The sequence below is a fragment of the Hypanus sabinus genome, chromosome 4, assembly GCF_030144855.1.
Source record: "Hypanus sabinus isolate sHypSab1 chromosome 4, sHypSab1.hap1, whole genome shotgun sequence".
In the NCBI taxonomy this organism is placed as follows: domain Eukaryota; kingdom Metazoa; phylum Chordata; class Chondrichthyes; order Myliobatiformes; family Dasyatidae; genus Hypanus; species Hypanus sabinus.
The window spans coordinates 177,199,318-177,212,932 of record NC_082709.1 but is presented as its reverse complement, the minus strand read 5'-3'; the positions used below and the strand labels follow the sequence as shown (position 1 = coordinate 177,212,932).

The 13,615-nt window shown below is 41.1% G+C and overlaps 1 long non-coding RNA gene across 1 annotated transcript in view; it reads left to right on the top strand.

Annotated features, from left to right (window-relative positions):
• The window catches only part of LOC132393531 (uncharacterized), a 167,881-nt gene that overhangs the window by 97,239 nt on the left and 57,027 nt on the right, over positions 1 to 13,615 (top strand). The gene's annotated exons all lie outside the window — the stretch shown is intronic.

Below are 13,615 nucleotides of genomic sequence, written 5' to 3'. Positions count from 1 at the left end.
CGACACTTGTGAGCTGCACAGAGCACATCCTTGCCCGGTGCTGGTCACTGACGCAGTGGCTGTTTTACTGTTCCATTGAACATGTAGCAAATAAAGCTAATCTTCTCCTTACCATTGCAAATAAACAGAAGAATTTGGGTGTCCTTGTGCTCCTGTCATCAAAAGAAAACATGCATGAGTAGCAGGAATTTAAGAAAGCAAATGCACTTGGCCTTCCTTGCTGAAGGTGTTGAGTAAAGGACTAAGGACATCTTACACAGGAGCCTGCTAAAAATATATCTGGAGTTTTCTGTGGGCTTTGGTCTCTTTACTCAAGAAAGACTATACTTGCCAGGGAAAGAGTGCAGCAAAGTTTCATCAGACTGACTCTTCAATGTTGGGATTGGCAGAACTGCAGAGATTTGAATGTCTGGCTTTGTTTTCACAATAATGAAGCAGAATTGAAACCTATAATATTTGACAAGCTGTATGCAGTAAGGTGTTACCCTTGGCCACAAGGTCAACAAGCAGTCAAGGTTTCAGGACATTGTTTGTTTGTTACGTGCCATGTCATATAATGTAGGTGATCATGGTCTTTTCATAACCATGATTGTTCTTAACAAACTTTTCTTCAGAAATAGTCTGCCATTGCCTTCTTCTGGGCAGTGTCCTTACAAGGTTGGAGACCTCAGCCATTATCAATATTCTTCAGAGATTGCCTGCCTAGCATCAGTAGTTACATACCCAGGATTTGTGATTTGCAGCAGCTACTCAAGCGACCATCCACCATCTGCTCCCATGGCTTTATGCGACCTTGATCGGTGGGTGGAGGGGGTGAGGAGCTAGGCAGGTACTACACTTTTCCTAGTGGTGACCTGCAGGGAAGGAGCACCCTACACCTTCCTTTGTAGAGACGCACCTCCACCCAGTCACCCAGGATATAGCATAAGATATTTAGAAAAATGATAAGGTGAAATCTCTTGGCCTTCACCTTTCTAGACATAAAAGACATCAAGGATTATGAAAGACAAAGAGATGGAAGATCAGCTGTCATTTCTGGGTTTCTATATGGAACCCCTTTTTACCGTGAGTCTCTAGAGTCACAACTCATTAGCCCTTTGCTAACGGCCACCGGACTCAGTGGTGAGAAAAACACCTTTCTCAAACTCCGTACCTTTAGGGCCAGTATGACGTGGGTCCCACTGGACTGGGAAGTTGGGTTGCCTTGACCACTCAAATCCCGATCTGTGCAAATACTGTGTAAATACTGCTCCCATGTAATTTGCTGTCGGCAAGAAATAATGGAACATGCACTGCATGTAATTATACAGAAAGTATATTTACAAATTTCAGCTTTATTGTACAGTTAGTAGGAAAATGAAAAGAAAAACATTAAAAGGGCCCATTACAATTAAGCCTGTCCAAATGTGCATATAAACTGGAGCTCATCTTCAAGTTGTCATTAACTTACGCGCTGGACCCACAGTCCGTGCAAAAGCACACAATATCATCTGAACATCTCGAACGAATGGGCTCTCCCACGGGAGTATTGGTCCTTCCTTCTTGAAGCCACTCATCCACTGATGCACCATCAATAACTCACTCTGAGACGTAAGGCAAGATATTGGCTTTTTCCAGCAACCTCTGACACACGTACACTGACCTCAGTCCTGTCACAAAGGCGTCTCGTACTAGCAGCTCCGCATGCTGTTCTGCCGTGAGCGTCTTGCAGTCACAGAGTGAGTTATTGATGGTGCATCAATTTTATTGACTGGAAGAAGGAACAAGCAGTGAGTGACCACTATACTACTTCCTGGAGACTGAGAGGCCGGGCTCAGGCCTCAATCGCCTTTATACAGGGGTCTGTGGGAGGAGCCACAGGAGCAGTCAGCAGGGGGCGTGTCCAGACAGGTATATGTAGTTCATCACATCCACACAAAACACCTTGTACAACAGTGACAGCCTCTTCAGTCATCTTCCCTCCTGCCTTCTCCCAGCTACCACCAGAAAGACCTTGACCCACACGTCTGTCACAAAAACCTCTCCACACAGTGTTCTCTAGAAGCTCCTCCCAATTCCACCATCCTGCTTTGAACAACATAGCTTCTTGTCTTTAGCTCAAACGTGCTAAAAGCAGAACTGACTGCTGCAGAACTACTAAAATGAAATACCTACAGCACAGCAGTAAACATCTTAACCAGGGTGTTACATATAGCTTTATTCTTCTACTAAGGAATTGGATGGAATCCCGGAAAGGAGGAGAGGAGGTGGAGGGGTGGAATGGAAGAGAATAGCTTGGAGAGAAAAGAGAATGAAAGATCGGAAGAAGAATGTAAAGGAAAGAGAAAGAAAGAGGACAGAGGAAAGAAAATAAATACATGGTGGATTTGGCAGTGGAAGGAGGGAAGGGAAAATGCTGGAAAGAAGATGATGAGAGAGGGCAGAAAGACAGAAGGAAAGAAAAGACGTATTGGATGAAAGGAACAGACGAGAAGAAAAACTGGACAGAAAAGGAGGAAACAGAATAGACAAGTGGAGAGAAGTGATGAGGTAAGAGGAGAAATAATGAATAGGGGGTAGAGGAGAAAAGATTGAAAAGAGGAGAGAGAGATGACCGAATTGGAGAAGGAAAAGGAGGACAGGCATATGGAGGACAGAAGAAATCACTAGAAGTTCCTTGGTTTGATAACTAATTTCTCTTCATTAGAAGCTTTTTTTATATAATAACACCATCAGAAAAAGTCTCAAGGCACTTAGCAGGAGTCTAATCAAAGGAAATCGAATATCCAGTCACCTCTGGTCTACACATCTGTCCATAGATGCTTGGTAATGAGAGAGCTCTCAGCATGCAATAGGACCCATGTGAGTTGAAGAATGAGAGGAACAATTGAGGTGAAGAAGTATTGAAGGGCAAGCATCAGGAGCCAATCTTGGTCCTAAACTAACATCATTTGCCTGACTACATTTGAATTTCATTCTTATTCCCAGCTTCGCCTAAGCCTCAGTGACCTTGCTCTTCTAATGGGAGCTACAACTTAATGAGGACATAAGGCTGGAATCTAAGCAGAAACAAAAAAATCATGCAAAATTTTGCAAGCAGCAGATCATTAACTCTCACATATGCGGCAGAGCACCACGATGTGAATATTATTCCAGCAGTATTTCCCTCCATCTTCTTAAAACTAGTTGGTCCAATTCCTGTAACATTGTGTGCTTTTTTTCATCAAATCAATTATATCCCTTAGTTTTACTGTGAATGCCTCCAAGAAAATGAAGCTCAGATTAGAATATATTGTGACATAGACTAAGCAGCTACTTTATTAGGTACACCTCTACACTTGTTTGTTAATGTAAATATCTAATCAGCTAATTATGTGAAAGCAACTCAATACATAAAAGCATGCAGACATGGTCAAGAGGTTCATTTCTTGTTCAGAATGGAAAGAAAAGTGATCTAAGTGACTTTGACTGTACAATGATTATTGGTGCCAGACAGGGATGTTATGAGAATCACAGAAACTGCTATGGGATTTTCATGCACAATCGTATTGAGGGTTTCCAGAAAATGGTGTGAAAAATCAAAAAAAAAATGAACAGCAGTTCTGTGGGTGAAAATGCCTTGTTATTGAGAGAGGTGAGAGGAAAATGGCCAGACTGGTTCAAGCTGACATGAAGGCGACGGTAACTGAAATAATCACATGTTTCAATAGTGGTGTGCAGAAGAATATCTCTGATGCACAATATGTTGAAACTTGAAGTGGATGTGTCACAGCACTGAAGACCATGAACAAACATGCAATAGCCACTTTATTAGGTACAGGGGATAAATGTACATTGGTAACACCATAAATTTACTTTGAACTTTGAACTTTTATTTAACTTGTCTGTCACCTCTCCATGGTTGTACTCTTCTTGAATGCTTTTCTAATTCTGTTGCCAGGATTGGAGAGCAGGCCTTATGAGAATAGGTTGAGTGAACTTGGCCTTTTCTACTTGGAGCGATGGAGGATGAGAGGTGACCTGATAGAGGTGTGTAAGATGATGAGGGGCATTGAACCTGTGGATAGCCAGAGGCTTTTTCCCAAGGCTGAAATGGCTAACATGAGGGGGCATAGCTTTAAGGTGCTTGGAAGTAGGTACAAAGGGGGTGTCAGAAGTTTTTCACACAGGGTGGTGGGTGCGTGGAATGTAGAGGTAGATATAATAGGGTCTTTTAAGGGACTCTTAATTAGGTACATGGAGCTTAGAAAAATAGAGGGTTATATAGTAAGGAAATTGTAGGCAATTTCTAGAGTAGGCAGAGTAGGTTACATGGTTGGCACAACATTGTGGGCTGAAGGGCCTGTAATGTGCTGTATATTTCTATGTTTCTATGTTTCTAGTATGCAGTAAGAGCAGATTTGAAGGTGTTTTCCCATCTGCAAGCACAATAAATGTTTGCACTTTCCTCGAATTTACTGAACATAAAGTAGGAAGTTCATTGGCCATCAAAGTATGTAATTTCATTCTTCAGAGTCTAACACAATACTCATACATACTCTTTCCTTTTGTACATTAGATATGGGCTAGGCAGGAAAGAATGTGTCACGGTGTGCACTGACAAATGACAGGACCCAGGTGCAGAGGAATGACACACTCCCATGTTGAGAAATGAACAAGTGCTTATTCATTGGAACTCTTACTGAAAGTTGGTGTCTTGACCGGTGACAACACAAAATGAATCATTCTCGAATCACACACTTAAGGACCCAGAAATAATGATTGGGAGTCTATTTTAAATCATCACAGTATGCTGAAAATCCATGCCAGTCAAAATAAACTTGACAAGATTAAACCGAATGCACGAGGACTTAATGACTAGAGGTTAGACAACAATGAACAAATACAGGTGCATAGGCACACAGGGCTCATGAGAGTAATTCCCTCATTAAGGCCAGCACCTGAAGGCCCAGTGAATGCTGGGGTACTCGAGATAGGGCTGGTAAATTCAAAATAGCCTGATGGTTTTGAGACAGGGCTGGTAAATTTGTGACAGATCTGATGCACTTGAAACAGGGCTGGTAAATTCAAGACGGACCTGGTGCTCTCAGGACAGGGCGGGAAAACTTGGGAACATTCAATATAACTCAGAAACATAACATGGCATGAGATCCAGGAACATAGCATCAAACTTGGGAACATAGAATAGTACTCGGAAACATGAAACAGCTCTCGGAAAAATTGAATAGTTCGTTCAAAGCTGGAGGGACATGGGAGACACAGGAAACCTTGACAACCTTCAAAGTAGACTAGAGAAGCTTGGAACATGGACTTGAAAAACTTGGAATGTGGCCTTGGGGACAAGCCTGGGAATACAAGGCTCCCTCGCCTCCAGCTGACCAATGTCCAAGCCACTTTTGAACATCCGCTGGGTCCATTTATATCGCGGAGTCCTTCCATCATGGTACCTACTGACAAACAACTGAGCTCAGGTGCGGAGGAATGACAAACTCCCATGTTGAGATGGAAGCAAGAGTTTATTTATTGTAACTCCAACCAAACATTGGTGCCTTGACCAAGCGATATCACGAGACAAACCATTCTCAAAAACACACACGAGGACCCCGCGATAAATGCTAATTGGGAGATGCCTTTAAATAATCATAGTGCACTGAAAACCCACGCCAGTCAAAATAAAGTTGATAAGATTAAATAGAAAGCGCAGGGGTTTATTGACTACGGATAAGAGGACAATCAACAAAATACAAGTGCAAAATGAATCCAAAATTCAATGGTGAGATGAAATGGCTTAAAATTTGTCAGACTTTGTTTTTGTAAATTTTCATAAATTCTAATGTATTTCTTTATTTTCATAGTGTTATGTACTCGTGACACATGACAGTGGAGCCCTTGTCATGTGACTGGGGTTGAAGCTGTACTGGACTTGAGGTGATGGTCTTGTGATGGTGGAATGATGTCATTTTCCCACCAGTAGAGATCATGTGACGGGTTTTTTTTACAGGTTATAAAAGGTAGACCCCACCCTGTGAGGAGGGGCAGTTCGTGGCTGGATTTGCCAGGTTGACTTCATGCCACTGCGTGTTTTAAGAGATGACGCAGTTTAGTTGAAGGATGTTTTTATTTAAGGCCTAAAGTTTAAAAGGTTATTGCCAGCAGGTTCTTTATGATTCTGTTAGTTCGAGGAGATTAGAGGAGAGTGAAGATTCGAAGTTGGAAGTTAAAGATCAAGGAGAATCGCTTTCTACGGTGAAACGGGGGCGACCTTTGTTTGATCCTTATTTGGAAGGATTTTGTTGACTATCTTCGTGTTAATCCCTAGGTTTACCTAGAAAGGATTGAAGGTAGTGGAGAAGGAAAGGTCAGTGCCTTTAAGCCGTTCAGTTTCGTGAATTCTTCGTGGGAAGTTCGATGTCGGGGATCGAAGCAAGCGACGTGAAAGAGAACTTAAATCGTCCTGTAAAGTCTCTCCTTTTAAATGGACTGTGAGCATATCGAACTTTTGGCAATACCACTTTAAAGAACTGTTTTGGAATATCACTTTACGAACTGTTTGGGCTGCCGCTCAGCAGCTGTTTCCGGTTACGGTAGTGTTTGTTTACTTTTGGGGGGTTTGTTTTCTGGCTTAAAAGGCGTGTGGGTCTGAGAACTGGCGCCTGTCTGGATTTAAACCCAACAAGATAATCCCACTGACACCTTGGTATTGCTAGACATAGAGTACAGCATCTTACCTCAAATCAGTCATATTACAACCATCTAAAACAAAGAAGATTGTGTAAATCCATTGTCAATCAAACATGATAACCACACTGCTATGAATGTCTGAGACCGATGTGTATCATTTCCAAGTACCTATACTCCACTTACTGCAATGTTCTTGACAAATAACTCTTTTTACTGGAGAAGATACTGCAGTTTCTGTTTCCACTTTATTTTACATAAATCATTTATTGATTAAATTCATTTTTTTGCTCTACAACCAGCTGTAAACTGTGACGTACATATCCAACTCACTAACTGAAGCAGGATTGACAATAAATATCTTACAATGCTTCAAGTGGCGTGAATTTCTTTTAAAGGGCAGGGACCGTTGCTATGTAACCAAATATTGCAGCAATTTTATAATGAGCAAATGCAGATTGACATATTTATTTACACATACAGTATATCAGTGTTGTTACGTGTGGCATGATCTGTCTGGATGGAATATAAAAGAAGTTTATACAAAACATACAAAACAAAATCTTTTTTCTTTATCTCAGTACATGTGTCAATAGTTGTGCAGTACATACTCAATAGTTTATTTTGCTTTCCTTCAGTTTTCTGGGTTGGGGTTCAGGTGCACGATACATTGGTTTTTGTGCAAGGGAGAGGTTGAGGATTTGGGGTCTGATGTTCTTGTTGGCTTTTCTGGGGGCAAGCTATTCATTTTTGTGGGTGGAAGAGGGGGTTGTAGTTTGGAGCCATCGGTGCTGTTCTTTTTTGCAGGGTATGGGTTGGTGTTTGACGTTGTTGTCTCTGATTTTTTTTGCAAGGGAGGGGGTTGGGTGTTTGGGGTTTTTGATGCTCTGGCTGCCACCTTCTGGGTGGGCGTTCTGTTGGTGTCAGTACCTCCAGCTGAACTCTTTTTTGTGTGTTTCCCCCTAGCTGTCTGTCTGTGGTTTTGTATTGCCACATGCTCCTGTCTCTGCTCCTGCTCTACTCCGGCCCCGGTATTACTGAGTACTCCGTCTCTCATTATCACCTGTATTGCTGCCACCTGTGTCTCATTGTGCTCCACCTATCATCTGCCTCTCTGTTTATTGCTCAGTGTATTTCAGTCCTGTGTTTTCACCTGTTTGTTGCTAGATTGTGCTAGTAAGTTCTCCTGGGCCTTTCCAGCATTCGTATCTGTATCTATCTGTCTGAATATCAACTCTGCCTGTTTCCTGATTCTGGTTTCTGGATTTCTCTGGATGTTTTGATCTCTGCCTGAACTTTGATGCTGAACTTTGTTTGCACCTCAGGATTTGTTACTCAATTAATATCACTGTGTGCATAGTACTGGGTCTGTGATTGGATCCCTGCTCCGGTGACCTGAATGTTTGTTTTTGTGAGGAGGGAGCGGTAGTGTTTAGGGTTTGCGAGTTTTGTATGTTTTCTCTTTCCATGAGGGGAGACAAGGTTGAAGTCTTTATGGATGATGCCCATGTCTTTGCTGTATTTTGTGGCTATCTGGAGAAGGTAAATATCAGAGTTAGATCACACATATATACTTTGACCCTAAAATGAAACTTTGAACCTTTGCAATACTTGAATAATAGATCACAAGACCATTAGACATAGGAACAAAATCAGGACAGACCCACTTACATAAAACACAGAGCATAGAGCAGTGCAGCATAGGAACAGGCCATGTGGCTGACATTGCTGTGCTGAGCTAATTCTGCTAATAGCACCTAATTAAAGTAGTCCTTTCTGCCTGCACATGATCCACATCCTTCCATTCTATGCATTTTCACATGCCTATCTTAACTGATCATTCACTTCAAAGTTCAAAATTGTAAGTAATTTTATTATCAAAGTACATATGTCAACATAGACTTGCCTGTGATTAATTTTTGTTGCGGGTATTCACAGTAAGTATATAGAAAAACAATATAACCAATGAAAAACTCATAGCAAAGGCAGAAAAACAACCAAAGTGCAAAAGATAAAAAATTGTAAAAAAAAAGAAAAAATAATAATTTTAAATAAATAATAAATATTGAAGATGTGAAGATCAGTCTGAAATTTCCCTTTAACCACTCTGCACCTATGGCCCCATGTCCTTGATGATGGAATAAATTTATACATTAATAATTTTATCCAATAATAATGGCATCCACCTTACTTGTACCCTTAATGATTTGAAAACTTCTATCATATCTCCTCTCATTCAATGTCTACTTAGGCTAAAAAGATTTAATTCTTTCAATCTTTCTTCATAGCTCATACTCTGCAGACCCAGAATAAGTTTAGTTACTCTTCTGTCGACTCTCTCCAGTGCCTTCACATTCTTCACAATACAGATACCAAAATTGTTCATAGCACACAAGGTGTGGCCTCACAAGCACGTTATGCAGCTTAAGGAGAACTTGAACACTGTGCGCATTATATAGCCGAATATTCTATTAGCCTTCCTAATCGCTTCCATGCATTGTCTAGATGTTGATAGTGATCGGTCTCCCAGGATGCCCAAATCCTTCTCAGCCAAAGCACTTTCTAACTTAAGACTGCCCATTGTATATTTATATCTAGTATTTCTACTTCTATGTTATTTTATATTTAATTACAATAAATTTAATCTGCCCTCATCTGGATTTTGTTTAGATCTAACTATATTGATTCTGCTGCACGAATGTTATCAGCCTGCACCGCCCCCCCCCCCCCCCAATTTTGTCATCTGCAAATTTTACTAGTTTATTTGCTTATATTTTATGCTTATCCAAATTATTAATGTAAATTAAAAAAATTCTGCATCCCAAAACTGGTCTCTGCAGAATCCCACTTTTAGCATCTTCTAGGTGTGAAAAAGATCCTCTCACCATAACCCGCTGTTTTCTGTTTTTGAGCCAATTCTGCACCCATTTGCACACCTTACCCTGAATCCCTATCTCCTGCAATGTGATTAGTAACCTCTTGTGGGGTATCTTGTTATAAGCCTTCTGAAAGTCCAAGTAAATGGTATCAAGCACTCTATTGTTATAAATTTCAGTTGCCTCTTCACAGAGCTCTGGCATATTAGTAAAACATGATCTCTTCTTTTCTGAGCCCATGCTGGTTTTTTACTAACATGCCTGTTCTTAGCAGCTGCTTTTTCCTTCTCATTCTTTCTTAATTCTTCCGTTATCTTACTGTTGATACACATTAAGTTTATTGTCTATAGTTAGCAGGGTCAGTGCAGTCACCGTTTTTATGTACTGGGTCAACGTTAGCCCATTTCAGTCCTTGGGTTTTCACCAGTCATCACTGACATTTGCAAAATACATGTTAGACATTTTTATATATAATCACAGACCTCTATAAGTACCCTTGGATATACGTATGCTATCTAGCCCTGGAGATTTATTAACTTTTATCCTTTTCAGCTGAAGCAGAACCTCACTTTCTAAGATCTCCAAGTCACTTAAAAAACAACCTTATTTTTCTCTACACTTCGTGGCATATTGCAAATGACTAAAGTATTGAAAAAGTCTGTTGGTCAGTCTTAATAATATCAGCAATATCCTTCTCAACCTGCCTTTTGGCAATCTGAATTTCCCTCTTGACTATTGCTCTCATATTTTCATATGCCCTACGATTAATGTCAATACTTTGTTTGTATTCCTTACGTAGCTGTCTTTTCAATATTTTTAATGTATATCTTTTTTCATCTGTGTTGTTGATATATTGTTTTTATTTCTTCTCCCGACCTTGGGTATGAACATTTCCTGGACTGCGTGTATTACCTCTTTAAATCGACCTCATTGTCTCTCTACTGACTCAATGTCAAGCCATTCCTTCTAGTTTACCTTCTGAAGTGTTTGCCACATCTGCACAAACAGTGCTTTTCTGAAATTCAATTTAATGGCTTTTGTTGTTCACTGATATACTCCCCCAAAAAACTTTGAGAGTAACAATGTTCTGATTGTTTTTTCCTAAAGTCTCTATGACATCTATACTCAGTTCCATCGTGGTTGTTACAGAATATCAGATCTAGACTGGATTCATCTCTTGTTGGTGTATTTACATACTAGGTCAAAAAACAATCATTCAATAACTCAATGAAGTCACTTTCCTGTAATCTATTATTCACTGGGTTTTCCCACTCAATATTTGGTAGATTAAAGTCTCTCATAATTATAACATCACCCTGAGAACTTGCTTTTCTAATACTCTGATCGACTTGTTTATTAAAATCACTATCAGTGTTAGGAAGATTATAACATACAACAAATGGTTATTCCTGCAGGCTTATAGCTCTCAATTTACCCAGATACCTTCACTAAGTCTTGATTCATCTCCTTATATAAGCACCTTATGTTTAAATTCTTTCTATCTATATGGCTACTCCTCCACCTTTATGATCTTGCCTAGGTAAAGAATGTTCTTTAATACTAGATTCATCACCATTCTTTGAAGTCACCCAGGTTTCAGTTATTGCTATTACATCATACTTGTATGCATTTCCATATATGTCCAGCTCATTTCTTTTATTCTTAATACTTCTTGCATTTATACAGGTTATCCTTAGTCTACTACTGATGCCTTTCATCTTATTTGGACCAATTTATATTTTTGAAGCCTATAATCAGTTTATGTCCTAATGTGTTATTCTCCACTATGATGTTTAAAGAGTTGAGTCTGACCTGTTCTAAGTTCCCTGCTCCCCCCATTCCTTAGTTTGAACAGTCCTCAACTAGCTGAAGCATATGCCTGCTCAGTATATTACTGGCCCTCCGGCTCAAATGCAACCCGTCCTGACGGTACAGGTTTCATCTGCCCCAAAAGGTGCCTCAATGTCCCATAAACCTATTGTCACTTTAACATATACTATGATTTGAGTGACATGTTAAATCTTCTATTCTGCTCCATCTTACCTGGACTATCATGTTGCAGAGGCAGATCTTCTGAGAAGACCACCTTTTGGGGCAGATGGAACCTGTATTGTCAGGACAGGTTGCATTTGAACCGAAGGGCCAGTAATATTCTGAGCAGTTCTGTCCCTAACCTTCCCAACTAACTCTTTAAATTTGTCTTGCAGAACTGACTGTGAGCCCTTACCTATGTCATTTGTTCTGATGTGGATAACAGCTACTGAATCCCCCCCCCCAGCTCTGGTCAGGAGCTTATCTACTCATCCAGGAAGATCTCCTACTTGTGCTCCTGGCAGGCAACACACCAGACAAGACTCCTTATCAATACACATCTGATTCTCAATTCACCTGATAATTGAGTCCCCTGCTGTCACTACGTCCTTTTTATGGAGTTTAGGTTTATGATTAGAGAGGATCCTGTGGGGCTCCTCTGTGCTTCCTACCACCGCACAGATTTCATGGTCATCATCGAGCACCACTAGATGTTCAGAATGGTTGGACACATCCACCTCTGGAGTTGATGCCCCTGGACAGTGTGCACCTCTTACCCTGTGCTTCTTTCCCATGGTCATCCGCTCTCTCTTTCTTTCTCATCTGGAGTTGCAACCCGTGGCTTTCTTGTGGTGCATGCTATCTCCCTAAAGGACACCTGGAGCATGTCTGCCAATTCTCTACAACATCGGAGGTCAGCTACCCGCTCCTCAGGTTCAGCTACCTTGTTCCCAAGGTGTTGGTTTGGCTTACATTTCTCGCATTTGTGACGAGATCTGAAGGATTATTCTAAAGTGGACTGTTCCTTTAATAAGAGAGGGAGAGAGGGAACGAACAGCTTGTGTGCTAATTCAGCAGCAGAGAGAGAGAGAAAGTCTGTGAGTTACCTTGGAAACTGAAAGGCTGAGCTATATGACGGACAGCTCGATTTCCGCAGTAGTGAGATATGTACAAGGTCAGTTGACTTTTTAATCAGACACACAAGAGACACATGATGCCAGAGGCACGGAGGACACTGGTGAGCTTTGTGTGCTCACGACAAGGGTAAGGTTGTTGCTCACAGTGTGGACAAAAGAGTGACCGGTGGGGAGCTATTGGTGTATTTAACCCTGGCCTGGGTTGATGGGTACCTGTGGAAAACTGGCATTCCTCTTTCTGTGGTCACAAGTCGGTGACTTTAAATCAGTTTTGGGAGCAGGAGGACGACGTGGAGGATCGGCATCGGCATTGGGGAGACAAATGGTATGGTATGCAAATGGTATGTTGGCATTCATAGCAAAAGGATTTGAGTACAGGAGCAGGAAGGTTCTACTGCAGTTGTACAAGGCCTTGGTGAGACCGCACATAGAATATTGTGTGCAGGTTTGCTCCCTAATCTGAGGAAAGACATAGAGGGAGTACAGAGAAGGTGCACCAGATTGATTCCTGGGATGGTAGGACTTTCATATGAAGAAAGAATGGATCGACTAGGCTTATACTCACTGAAATTTAGAAGATTGAGGGGGGATCTTATTGAACTGTATAAAATTCTAAAGGGATTGGACAGGCTAGATGCAGGAAGATTGTTTCCGATGTTGGGGAAGTCCAGAACGAGGGATCACAGTTTAAGGATAAAGGGGAAGCCTTTTAGGACTGAGATGAGGAAAAACTTCTTCACACAGAAATTGGTGAATCTGTGGAATTCTCTGCCACAGAAAACAGTTGAAGCTGGTTCATTGGCTGTATTTAAGAGGAAGTTAGATATGGCCCTTGTGGCTAAAGGGATCGGGGGTATGGAGAGAAAGCAGGTACAGGGTTCTGAGTTGGATGATCAGCCATGATCATACTGAATGGTGGTGCAGGCTCGAAGGGCCGAATGGCCTACTCCTGCACCTATTTTCTATGTTTCAAACCAACTCTCCATCTCTCTCTCTCCAACTTTACTCAAATCAAATTCCAGAAGTGAACTGATTACTCACTATTCCACCGTAAGACTGTATTATCTAACCACCTGAGCTGGGAAGCTTGGGAACTCTATTTACTCACTTATATATGCATATACCTTACCTTGT